Source organism: Melospiza georgiana, chromosome 5 (genome assembly GCF_028018845.1).
Source record: "Melospiza georgiana isolate bMelGeo1 chromosome 5, bMelGeo1.pri, whole genome shotgun sequence".
In the NCBI taxonomy this organism is placed as follows: domain Eukaryota; kingdom Metazoa; phylum Chordata; class Aves; order Passeriformes; family Passerellidae; genus Melospiza; species Melospiza georgiana.
The window spans coordinates 3,948,979-3,961,641 of NC_080434.1; positions in this window are offsets into that span (position 1 = coordinate 3,948,979).

Consider the following 12,663-nt stretch of genomic DNA (forward strand, 5'->3'; position numbering starts at 1 on the left):
AAAAAAGAAAAAAGAAAAAAAGAAAAAATTAAGTCAGCATACAAGATAACTAAATTACCAAGTTTTGTCTGAAAATCACCAGGTTAAGACACCATCAGTGCCTGCTAACCCCTCCACAATGTGCCATTTTAAGTCTTACCAGAGAGCAGAAGCCAAGGTCTTCTTACAGAAGAAATGTTTCTAAAGCTATAAGGGTACATTCAGCTCCTCAGTTATACAAACAGAAACTGAAAATAACAAATTGGATCCCTTGAGTTGTTCCATGGATGGGCCATGACACATGAAACCAACACTGATCCTTGTGAGTACTTTGTGTAACTCATTTTTGTCAGGGTCCACATGCAAATACTGAAGGGTAAATCCAATTGCAATATGATTTGTTTGACCTTAATGCAAGCATTGTGTGTATGGTAAAAGATACTTGGTCCGTAAAAGCAAAATTTGATGGCAGATCTTCAAGAAGCTCGCTAGCTTCAGGAGAACTACAGCTCATTATTTTTTGGAAATTGCATCTTTCTTCCTCAGAAATGTCATACCTCTGAATCAATTCATGTTCTCATTCAAAAATCAAGTGTCTTAACTCTTGCCTATTTTTCTGTATACTATGCAATGGAGGTGGGTGTATTTTAAAACCTATTTCTGAATGATGTTTTTATACAATGATTGTGAATGAGTGAATAATTCTAAAAATGGTGTTAGAAAAAGCACTTCTTTGTAAATACTGTAAGATTTTTGAAGAAAAAAATAGCCCAAAACCTTCCCTTCAACACTTTGCCTTTCTTGTCTAATTGCTGCATCAAAGTGTGATAAACAGTGTTTGAAGCTTGTGCTGATTAATTATCAGAAAGACGAATGATAACATTGTTTAGAAATGGCAAAGTTGTCAGCATGTAAATTAAGGACATTAAATGCATCACATGAGATGATGTAGCTCGTATATGCAGTCCTTTTTTCCAGATGTATTTCATTATTTAACCTTTTGAACATCCATTCAGGAACACATCATTCCCACTAGGCAATGGACATGACAAGACATTTTGCATTTCTAAGAAGAGAGGTGAGCCCTGGATGCTCTCTCACTTCTCCAAGCCTCCTGTGTCACCGTCACATCAGCTGCTTGCACAGAAATTAAGACCATTGTCCCTGGTATGGGGGTGCATTAGGCTCAGGCTGTCCAGAGCCCCCCTTTCCCGGTGGGAGATGGCACAAATGTCAACAAGACCTCAAAAACCAACTCTAGAGGCCTCAAGGACAAGGGGGCCCTACTCCACTCTAAACTCGACAAACTGACAATGTCCATGGAAGAGACTAATTTAATAGAAACAAGTCTCCAAGCCTACCCAGTAGAATTTATCTCCTTTTCCTTGTATTGACTGACCACAGAGCAGGGAGGGGATGATGGAGGAGGACCAGTGCAGGTATGCCAACAAGTCCTTTATTTCCCAGCAGGACTCCCTCTGAACCACGAGCACTGCCAAGGTCTGCCAGAGATGCTCCCCTCATGTTCCATGAACATGGATCTTCAGGAAAGGCAGGTGCTGAGGGACGACCAGCCCAGGAATAAGTCTGTCAGCTCCCCATAACAGTGCCAAAAATGGCATTTTCACAGCTTAATAAGATGAGTCCTTTTTACCAATGACCTTGGTGGCCATGCAAGTGGCATGGCTGGCTAAGGCTCAGCGGGTGAGCCCTCCAGCATCCCTCTGGATGCAGCCTGCATTGCCTGCACATACTGCAGCACCATGGAGACACTTTCCATTGGCCTGGACACCAGCCTGCACCCTTGACAAGTACAGAGACTTTGCAAGTAAGGGGTGAATGAGAGGGTTTTACAGTGCTGGTCATCTTCCTTGTCTCCTAACTAATACATCACATCACAAAATCAGAGTATTCTGACTTGGAAGGAACCCGCAAGGATCATCAAGTCCAACTCCTGGCCCTTCACAGCACCATCCCCAAGAATCACACCCTGTGTCCAAGAGTATTGTCCAAATGCTTCCTGAACTCTGTCAGGCTTGGTGCTGAGGCATCTGTCAGATGTTAGCCCATACACCCCAGGGGAGGTGCAGACCAAACGAGCTCTGGCCACTGGGAAGTGAGAGGCGCTGGAAAAGCTCCATGTAACATTTCCTCACCTTCTTTTCCCTGTAGGGCTGTAGCAGAGGGCAGGTAGCAGCAAATCCAACTGGAATTTTTTAAGCATGGCCTAATAAGGAGGAAGGTGTGAAACTCTGCATTTTAGCATAAGAAGTCTTTAACAGCTGTTTTAAAAGACAACTGTCACATACACAGAGAAACTTTTTTTTGTGTAAGTATTGAAACAAATCTAAGTTAAGGCAAGGTTCAAAAATAAAAACATTTCAGAATTACAGTTGACTGAACAATTCTCAAGCTTCATAGAGATGGACTGCATGGATTATATGGACTGTACGGATTATCCTGGTATTTCAAACACATGGAAATTGATATGGATTTAACAACCAGTATAAGGTTGTCCCAAAGGCGTATCAATTACACCAGTTCAGCCCTGCCAGCCCAGTTCCACCAGGAAACCACTGAGAGCGGCCCGGCGGCCTGCCCTGCCCTGCCCTGCCCTGCCCTGCCCCGTCCCACCCAGCCAGGTGTCTGTCTGTCCGACATGAGGAACGCCTTGTGCAGCCGCAGCACCGCACCACGGCTGCCGCGGGTCTGCTGCCCTCCGCTGGACCGGCTCCAGGAGCTCCACGTCTCTCACGTACTGAGGAGCCCAGAACGGGCCACACATCTCCCCCCACGCCGCCCGTCCCCCTCTCCTGCCCATTTCCCGCCCGCCAGGCGGGGCCGAGGCCGCGGCCCTGAGGGAGGGAGGGAGGGCGGGAGGAGCCGCGGAGCCCGGCCCGGCCGCGCCCCCTGGCGGCCCTGCCGCAAACCGCGCCGTGGGACCGGCGTGATCCGGGCCTCGGTGAGGGGCGGCGGGACTGGCACTCTCCTTCCCTCTGCGTCTCTCACCGCCGCTTTTCGTCGTTCTCCCTTTTAGCTCTCCCGGTACCCATTCCTCCTCACCCAAACCTGCTGCCTCCATGTAGCACTCTGAGCTAGCTTCCCCCCTGCTCCTGCTTGCACGGGAGATGAGTGGGCAGAACAAGACCTTCGTGTGTACATGGCCCTAAATGATCCAAGAGAGGAACCAGCTGGATGTAATCCCCACTCTCGGGACTTGGGCTGCGTCTCAAGCTGCCTTTGTTGTCGTTGTAGTCTGATCCCACTGGTGGGGAACAAAGCACATAAAAGCAGGAGGGGAGGGGAGCAGTGGCAGTGACCCGCCTGTTGCTCTGCTGCTCTGTCCACTTGAAGCTTGGCTCGAAGGCAGAATCCTGGGGTCAGATGTCCCAGCAGTGCCACACTGCGAACTCTGAGCTTTTGTCAGCACAGGGGAACTCCGACTAGAACAGTCACAGGTAGCAAAGAAATGGAAGAATGGGCTGAGGTGGGGGAAATTCAGTGCCCACTTTCCACATCAGCACATATCAGGGCTTAGCTGAGCTCCAGGTAGTTGATTTTGATCCTCCCTTGGTCGCAGCAAATGAGGCATTTTAGTATCAGGATTATATCTGTCTTCAGGAGCCAGGGACACCAGTGCAAGCATAGAGGATGTTCCTCCGTCCCTCACCAAGGGGTTGCAGGGAGCCAGCCAGCCCCAGAATGTCAGCATTCTCTGCTGGGAACACGACCAACCAAATTTCTGTGGCTGCCAGAGTGGGCATTGACAGCTCTTGAGCAGCCCTCTGTTTTTCCCAAGAAATTAATGATACACTAAAACATTACTCATCACTTACACACATTGTTCAACGAATATTAATTAAGCCACAAAATTGGCTGGGGACTGTCATTTCTTCCTTGCCAGACAGAAAAAGGGAGGCTGAGGTGGCATAAGCTGTTGCAAAGTCTTTGGAGTGCAGGTCAGGCTTGCAGGGGATCATCCACAATCCCCACGGAACACTCACTCAGCCTGCTGCTCTCACTGGGCTGCCTCCAGGCAAAGGCTCCACGTAAATCTACATAAGCAGGCCATGGGTCCATTAGAGGCAGTTTTAACCTTTCTTCAGCAGTCTCACGTGCTGCCCATCCCACATCACTGAAACAAGCAGTGCGTTGGCATTCACTGTACCCCCTGTTCAAGTTAACTTTAGCCCTGCAAGGGCATGACCAAACCAAGGGACTCAGCAGGAGCCTGCTTCTGATTTCCAAGAGGTGCCTCACACCCTCTACATGATCCCTGGGCAGAAGGAGGCTCTGACAAATTAAAGATTAATTTTTTGGAAGGGTTTATTTGCCTGCCAATGTATCCATCCATCCATCCATCCATCCATCCATCCATCCATCCATCCATCCATCCATCCATCCATCCATCCACCTGTAAATTGCACTCTCCCTTGATACTTCTTCCACGCACTCCATACTGGCGGAGCTTTGGCATGCAGGAATTTGTGCCCTTGCTTTCCATAGCAGGCATCAAAGTGGCTCTCATCTTACAGCTCATTCATTGTCCATGAGAATGTGAGGGCTGAAAGAGGGGTAATCCTGCTGCCCCCATCTCAACTGAGTAAATTCTGTAAGAGACAGGGATAGCAGCCCTTGCCCCTCTATGGAGGGATTCTCCAAGAACAGCTATAACAAGGAAATAATTTTGGTCTTAAAAACTAAGATTTTGTAGTAGTCTTCAAATAGCAGCTGTGAAAGAAGACAAAAAAAAAAAAAAAAGCTGAATGTTTTTTTAAGGTAGAATTCAAGCAGTTTATGAGCTGGATTATACAAACTGCTTGCTTTTCCTGCTGCAGAGGCTGGGTGAAACATCTTGAAACATCCCCTCCTGCCTTAATCTCAAGTGATTCCTTACAAGAACACCTCTGACAAAGAAAAATAACTATTTTTCCCCCTCTAAACAGAATAAAATTGTGAGGGCACTGAGCTTTCTTTGTGTTTCATACAACTTCTTTTGTCAAGAACAAATGGGATGAACAAACCCAGGTCCTACAGAGAAGAAGATATGTAATATCTATAATGTGGGGATCTTTCCAGCAGAAAAAAAACTCAGCAGAAATAGCTGAGTGCAGCCTGTAAAGGCCTAGCAATTAATCACGCACTTGAAGAAATACAACACGCTCATAGAGGCTGAATTTTAAATGCTTGCTGCTCCAGTTTGGACAGTGACAAATTAAGGCCCCCACAAAAGCAGGTGTGGCTCTTGAAAAAGCCCTCTGAGGGCAATTAAAAATGGGAAACCAGCTGGTAACTGTGCAGATGTGACAGCTAGGGCAGCTCAGGAAATGAATACAAAGGAAGAGGATGGAGGAATAAATGGTGTAGGAGCCGAGGCAATACAGGACCTGCTCCCACAGGGGGTTGCTCCATGGCAGGTGAAGTGCCTCATCATGTGGGATGCACAAAGGGTGACAGCCACATATCCCCATTGCCTGGAGAGCTGCCAGAGACAGGCTTCAAATGAGCCCCTCACTGAAGGACCCCAAAAACCAGAGGAGCTCCTGCTTTGTGTGTCACAGAGTTTCCCCTGGTGCCCAGGGGACAGCGGCATTCAAGGATGTCTGATGCAGATGGCCTGGGCACATCTGAAATTGTCTGTGGTACCCTGTGATGGAAAGGGTGAGGGATGAGGTCAAGGGTGGATTTTCCCAAATCAGCTTCAATGAGCTCCAATCCAACAGGTAATATCCAGCCAAGTTTCACATACAGTGCTTCATTGTTCTGGTCAGTTAATTGTCTCCAGTGCTCACTGTTCTGAATCAGTCAGGAAAATGGTAGTTTGTCACACTGAAAATACAGCAACTAATTCAGACACAGGAGTACCACTGAGGAAGTGTGAGCAAAATTATAAACAGTGCCATGCAAACAAACTGTGTATCAGTACAAGCCAGAGCTCCTCATCCCATTTGGAAAATGATGCCCCCATGATTTTCATCACAATTGCTCAGGGCTGTTCCTCACACGTCTACTCCTACTCTGCCTTTCTCCACACATCCAGTGTGTGTGAGGCATCACTGGGACAGAATTTACCTTCTACCAAAGTGCAGGCTGGGGGACTGGTCCCACCAGTCTGTTTCTCTAGTTTGTTGATAAAAATCTCTTTCCTGTTGTGAATTCTATGGACTATTTCTCAGAAAAAGCTGTCAGCACAGATCATTATACATTACTTTTTTGGTTGGTTTTTTTCACTCCTTGTCCATAGGAAATGTGTATTCCTGTTAAAGTTAAGCTTTGGCATCCTTCTAGGATGCTGAGCTAACAGCATTTTATTTGAGACTGCTGATAAAGGGCAGAGTAGACAGGTCCTTACCAGTCTCAACTGGTAATAAATAAAAAGATCTCTCTAGTGAAGAGCTGCTCAGCCACCTGCTTGGCTCTGTGAAGCTGAGTATTCTCTTCTCTCTTGAAAAAAAAAAAAAATCCTGTTCTGTTGGACCTATTTCCAGCACAGTGTTGACAGTGTGAAGCATAGGAAATTTTCTATGTAAAAGGAGCTCTCTTTCTGTGTTCCCCTTCAACACTTGCTGCTTGTCACCAGTGTGGGTCATGACAGCCCTAACAGTGCCATCCTAGCCAGAATGCCAAATAATAAGGCAGGAGGGCAGATTCACTGTGAGAAAGTACCATCCACCTCAGTACCTGGGCACAGGAAGTCATTGCAGCACAGAAACCCTCTCTGGCCTAGCAGCTTTCATATCATAAACACATCCTAAGACTGAATAAATTTTCTAACAAGCTCAGCATCCAGGGTCTCAGCCAGGGACAAGGGCCCCAGCTGGCCAGGAAGAAACCCAGCCTCAAAAAGCAGGAATTTTTTGCCAAAAATCCTGCAAGGGTGGGAGAGGCTGCAACCAGAGAGAGCCACGAACACACCCTGAGGCTGTACTGAGCACACCACCAGCAGCCACAGGGTGGAGATGATCTCTGCCAGCACTTTTCCTCTCTTTGGAGGGATGGTAATGGGCTAATTTGGAACTGGCAATGGGTAAACAAAGAGAAGATATAAGATGAATCTTATAGAATGATCTGAACCTGTTCTGCATCCCCCTTCCACTTCCTCTGGCAATCACAGATAGAAATGGAGAAGATTTCAAGTGATGTTTAAAAAGTTTCATGTACCAGCATGGCAAACAGAGCCAACAAAACAACTTCCCAGCCTCTAAGAAGAGACAAGAGGAGAAGAAATTGTTTGGTGCTCATCCATTTTCCTCCTGTAATCTGTGGTGACTGGTGACTGCAGCCACGTGCAAACATCTGGGATGCACCACAGACCTTCTGCTGGAGAGAGGAGATGGTTTTTTGGACACAAAATAAGTTTGGAGACACTTTGCAGGCCTTGCAAGGGAATGAACAGCAAACTATTGCATGTATGATAAGAATGGGGGGAAAAGGGAGAAGATTTTATTCTAGACAAATCTGGGTGCCTTGAGGGTGACCAAAACTTTCATGAGCAGAAACCTCCTGCACACATGAGAAGGGGGAGGCTGATAGGTTGAGACAAGCAATTATGACTTGTGTTTTAGAGGCTTGCCTGAGCAGAGGGGAATACCTCACCAGGTTTGTAAGATGTGCCTAGTTCCTACCTACTGGGTGAAGGGTGGCAAGTTGTTCTTCAGGCCAGGAGTTAACCAGGAGTGAGGAGGGCCACTGCACCTGAGCAGCAGAGAGGAGGAGTCCACATGGCAGGACTGCCAGATGGCTCCTACCAGGATCTCTCTCAGTCCCTTCCCACAGGGCTTTTCCAGGACCCCACTCTGCCTACAAACAGGGCACCTCCAGGAAAGCCAACCTCTGCTGCCCTCAGGGGCTGCACCACCTCCTGGCCCCAGCTGGGCATCACTCAGGGACACTAATGCTTACAGTACCACCACAGACACCTCAGAACATTCCAGTATCAGTTCCTATTTATTTTAAGTCTGTATAAACCATGAAGGCAGGCACATGTAGTTGCCCACCTCAGCTGGCTTTTGGGAGTTCAGGATCCTCCAGCCTCTCAATAATGCAAAGAATTTTTTGTTCTGTCTTGAACTGACATTCCTTCTCCAGCTGCTGGTCCTAACTGTGAATCCCCTGCTACTGAAGTACATCCTCACATTCCTCTGTCCTCAAGTTTTCCTCTTTATTTGGTGAACTCTCTCAGGATTTTAGCCCTGATATTCCAATTCCTTCATCTTCCTTATGGAGAACAGTATCCACCCTCCTTCTCTTCCCCTTGAGTTGCAGAGACCCCAGTTTGGAAGAAATCTGGGCAGAAGCTGGTTCCTTCTGTCTGCTGACCTGTCTGTTCATGGAGACCCATGCCAGAGTTGCACCCCTGACTGCATTATCCATGGCACAAGGCAGCACTCAGGAGACACAGAATTCACATAGTACATGCCAATATAGTCTAGAGATTATACTATTATTTTTATTTTTACCAAGAAAGACAAAAAAAAAAAAAGGGGGGGGGAAAAAATAGGCTGGCAGGTGAGACTAACTCCCTTGCTTTTCTCTGTCCTGAGAACCTGGTGGTCTCAACGGACTGGACCTGATGACCTGCTACTAATCTAGTGTCCAAAAAGGCAGCTTCCTCTTCCACAACATCCCAGGCAACTACTTTTTAGAAAGACAAACAGTTCTGAAACTGCAATGGTCTAAATATATCAAGGCAATAGTCTTTCATTAGTTTCTGGATCAAAAAAGGTCCACCCATCTCCCAGCAAGTGTTTTAAATGCAGTGAAGGAGCCTTTCAAAGCTGTTTGTCATTCTGTAAAGCTTTCGCTTTCCAGGATTTTTTTTCCTTACTTCTGTGTGCAAAAATGAGTGAGTTTCTCCCTTTTTTTTTTTTCCTGTGATTTGGTGAAACTTGTTTGCTCCTAACAGCAAAGCATGAGAGGTAATTGTCTCTTGATATTGGGTTATAGATAACAATAAAACCATAAGGCCAAGGAGTCTAACTTTAAGGAGGAGCAATAAATATATTGCCTGCCTTAGGTCTGAGGACTCCTGAGTTTCTTCATCATGAATTAATAACAAATCTCCAGGGTCCACTGGCACCTACTTACAAATAAAGCACTGTGGTTACAAGATAGAATAACTTTCTTTGTAAGTAAGAAGTAATTGGGGAAAAGATGGGACACTAGTCCCACCTAGACTAGATGGGACACAGTCTATGATGCTGGGAGGGCTCTGGGGAGCTGCCAGCCTGCCAGGCACAGGAGCTATGGGACACCAGAACAATAGAGCTGAGGAGTTTTTTAGGTTTCCCTTTCTACTTCATGGGCTGGAGGTGTCTTCCTCACCCACCAGGCAAGGCAAGTGGAGAGGGCTCCAGCTGGGGTCCCTCTGTGGACTTGCCACCTCTGTTCCTCAGGCTGGTCACCAGGGTGGCCTTGTGCACTTGCACCATGATGGACAAAATAGTTCCTGCCCCTCTCCTCCTGCCTGCCCTGACACTTGTGCCACAGACTTCATCTGACCTCTGCCTCAACACAGAGTGCCCTGGGAATTTTCAGCACTCCTTTAGAAGAAAAGGAAAAAACCACACTGCTTTGTCCAAGTTAAAAAAGAAGAGGGGGAAAAACCTAGTTGGTTACTGTTTTAGTGAGCTGTGCCAGGGTCATGCTTTAGGTGAGTTTTACAGCTGGACCAGTTACAAGTATCTTAAAGTCACCATCAGCTTGTGTCACAAAGAAGCACATTAAACTGCAGCAGCTGGATGTACAATAGAGCTGCTCTGAAAGCTTCACCTTGGGCCCAAGCCAGAGGCTTGCACTAAACTGGACAGAGAAGAGCCTCTCCCTCAGCATTAATTAATTTTAATTAATGAGGGGGGTGAGTGGCAGCAAGGGGCTGGGGCCCCACAGCCCTTCAGGGAGGAAGCTGAGACTGGGGATTTGGTTCAAGGCTACTGAGCAAGGAGCAGCGGTGCAGAGGGAAGGGGGAGACCTCACTGTGGAGGCAGGGACATCCACCATCTGCCATAACCAGCAAATGTCCCTCTCTCCTCCCCCTGTCCCTGTCACTACCCATAATCCTAAGGCACACCTGCCCCAAAGGTTTGCACTCTGAGTCCTTGAGTCTGTAGCCCTGATGGCCGCTGGCAGTCACTGCACAGTGGTACACGCTCAGTGTGTGCATGGTGGAGACCCAGGTACATGGCTCATGGGTGGGCTTTGCATTCAAACCCTTCCAGGGCACAAGCTGCCCTGTTAAGTTAATTACTTAGGTCCTCATTTTCCAAAACCCAGCTGACAGGACCCAAAAAGGCTGTAGTGCTGTGGCTCTGCTCCTGATGTGCATCCTCTGGCACAGAAGTTTCATCAGCAAGTGGTGCAGCCCATCTGTGCTGAGACTGCAACTGGAGCCACAGCACAGAGTGTGTGGGCACCCAGGACAGCCCTTGCTGGAGCACAGCCCTGCTTCATCTCAAGTGCCAGTGCTGGTGTACCTTCTGGCTCTGCATGAGGAAAGCCCATATTTACAGGAGAGGCCCTGGCTCCTGCTTGTCCTCTCACTACTGGTACACTACTGAACACACTGGGAGCTGCTGCTTTGCAGCTTCCTGCCAGAGTGACCCTCTTTGGTATTTAAAAAGCAACTGGCCTAATTTTACCAACAACAAGCACAGGGACAAGAAGGAAGAGATTGAGAGAACTCAAAACAAAAGGCTTCAGGTTTCCCTAAGCAAGCAAGCAACCAAAATATATAACTATTTCAGTGTATGCACAGCCATGTTGGTAAATTTATTTACTGTCTTTGCTAACTTTCACATAGCTGGCAGAACAGGGTTAGGTTTTATGTGCTTATTAGAATGAGAGAGAAGAAAAAAGATGTTAAGTAAAAGTACTTGGGATTTCCCGTTCCTTGTCCTCATTCATCACTTCTGTGACAGCTGGGCTAAAAATACTTTGCTAAACATGAGGACCTATGGGCATGAAAGGAAGTTGCTTATAAATGCAAGCTCAGCCATCTCCACACAAAACAACAGGCAATTATCAAAGCACCAGCATCACTGACTGCTCAAAACCCTTTTCTCTTTAAGTACCAGCTACAGTGAACAGGAGTCAGAGCCATGGGCTCCTTCCCTGCAGTTTAGGACAGGCTAGTATTTTGAGGCCATTTTCTTCATATCCATTCTGCAAAGCACAGCTGAATAGATTCCTTTTTTAAGCATTTAACTGAGGCCTTGCTTGATGCCCTGAGGAAGACAGATGTGACCTGGTGTTCCAGTATAGTTAGGGGTTTTTGTGTCTTCTCTTTCAGCCCTCAAATCACGGAGACACAGAGATGCTGGACAGAATAGCACATAGTCTCTAAGAAAAACCCAGGAGCAGCAGACAAAAGGAGGAAGAGAACAGAAAGGACTAAAATATGGGGGTATGTTTACATTCCTAAACATTTTTAAAATCATAAACTGCAACAGCATGGCCTGAAGGGAAGTGCTGATAGGAGCACTGCACCTATCCTGAAGCAGCTGACCACCTTTTCTTCTCTAAGGTCTTTCTGAGGAGCAGGGAAACTGAAAAAGGGAAAGTAATGGAGAGGTGGAAGATTAGGCTCTAAGATTAGAATGAGGTCTTGAAGAGAGCAGGATGAGAAATGGGCCAGAAGAACTCTCCAGTCAAGTAATATGTAGGGAAATAAAATCCCAACCTGAAGGAAAGTAAATGTCAAAAACAAGCAGATGAGGGGATTCAATAGGAGAAGGACATTATAGAAAGTAAGTTATAAGGAAAACAACAGAGTAAAGAAACAGTTGAGAGGCCGATGGAGACAAAATCTGGAGAGAAGATCTTTGAAAAAGTTATCTTACAGAGGAAAGATATCTGTAGACACTGAGGGATGTAAATCTACTCAGTGCTCTCAGCAGAAAGGTGTGACCTAAGAGCAAGAGAGTACTTCTTCAGCCAAGCAGTGGCCCTAGACATTGTCAGTATCTTACAGACCATGTTTGACAAAAAAGATGTCACTTGATCAAGATCTTCAGTTTACCTGGCAGCAGAGTAAGTATAAAGAGAATTCAAGCTAGGCTTGCAAGCAAGTTTTAAAGTGCACGGTGTGGTAACTTTGGACAACAGCAGTTTCTTTCTAATTACTGATTAGGCTAATTTAGCACCTAAAATAAAAGCACACCATAAGGCGAGAAAATAAAACAAAGTGCTCTGTGAGGGGAAATAGTGCTTGCAAACTTCTCCAATAATACTGAAAAGGCCTTGCAAGTTTGAGTCTACCAAAACCCAAAATTGACTTTGCCTGTGCAAAGCACTAGTGCTGGCATAAAGCCCTAACCAAACCCTGTCTGGTTTTGGGATTTTTTTGCCCCTGTAATTCAAAATGCACAATTTCATGAATATGAATTACAGTGGAAGCAGATGGATGAAGGGGAATGAGCTAAGACTAGGAACAGTGTGGTATTAGTATGTGCCATTAGCAGGTGACAAGCCAAGGTGCTTAAGACAGCACCTACTTTCAAGAGATGGTGCTCTGTTTTTTATCTTATAAATGTTGTAAATTCTCATAGCTGACCTTGGCAAACAGCAGTTCTCACGACACAGCGCTGGCAAATCTCCTGGACCCTAAACTTCCTCCAAACTTTCTTCCAGGTGGTGGCAGAAGGTTGGAAAATGGTACTTGCATGTTACATTGTCCACTTGGGCCTT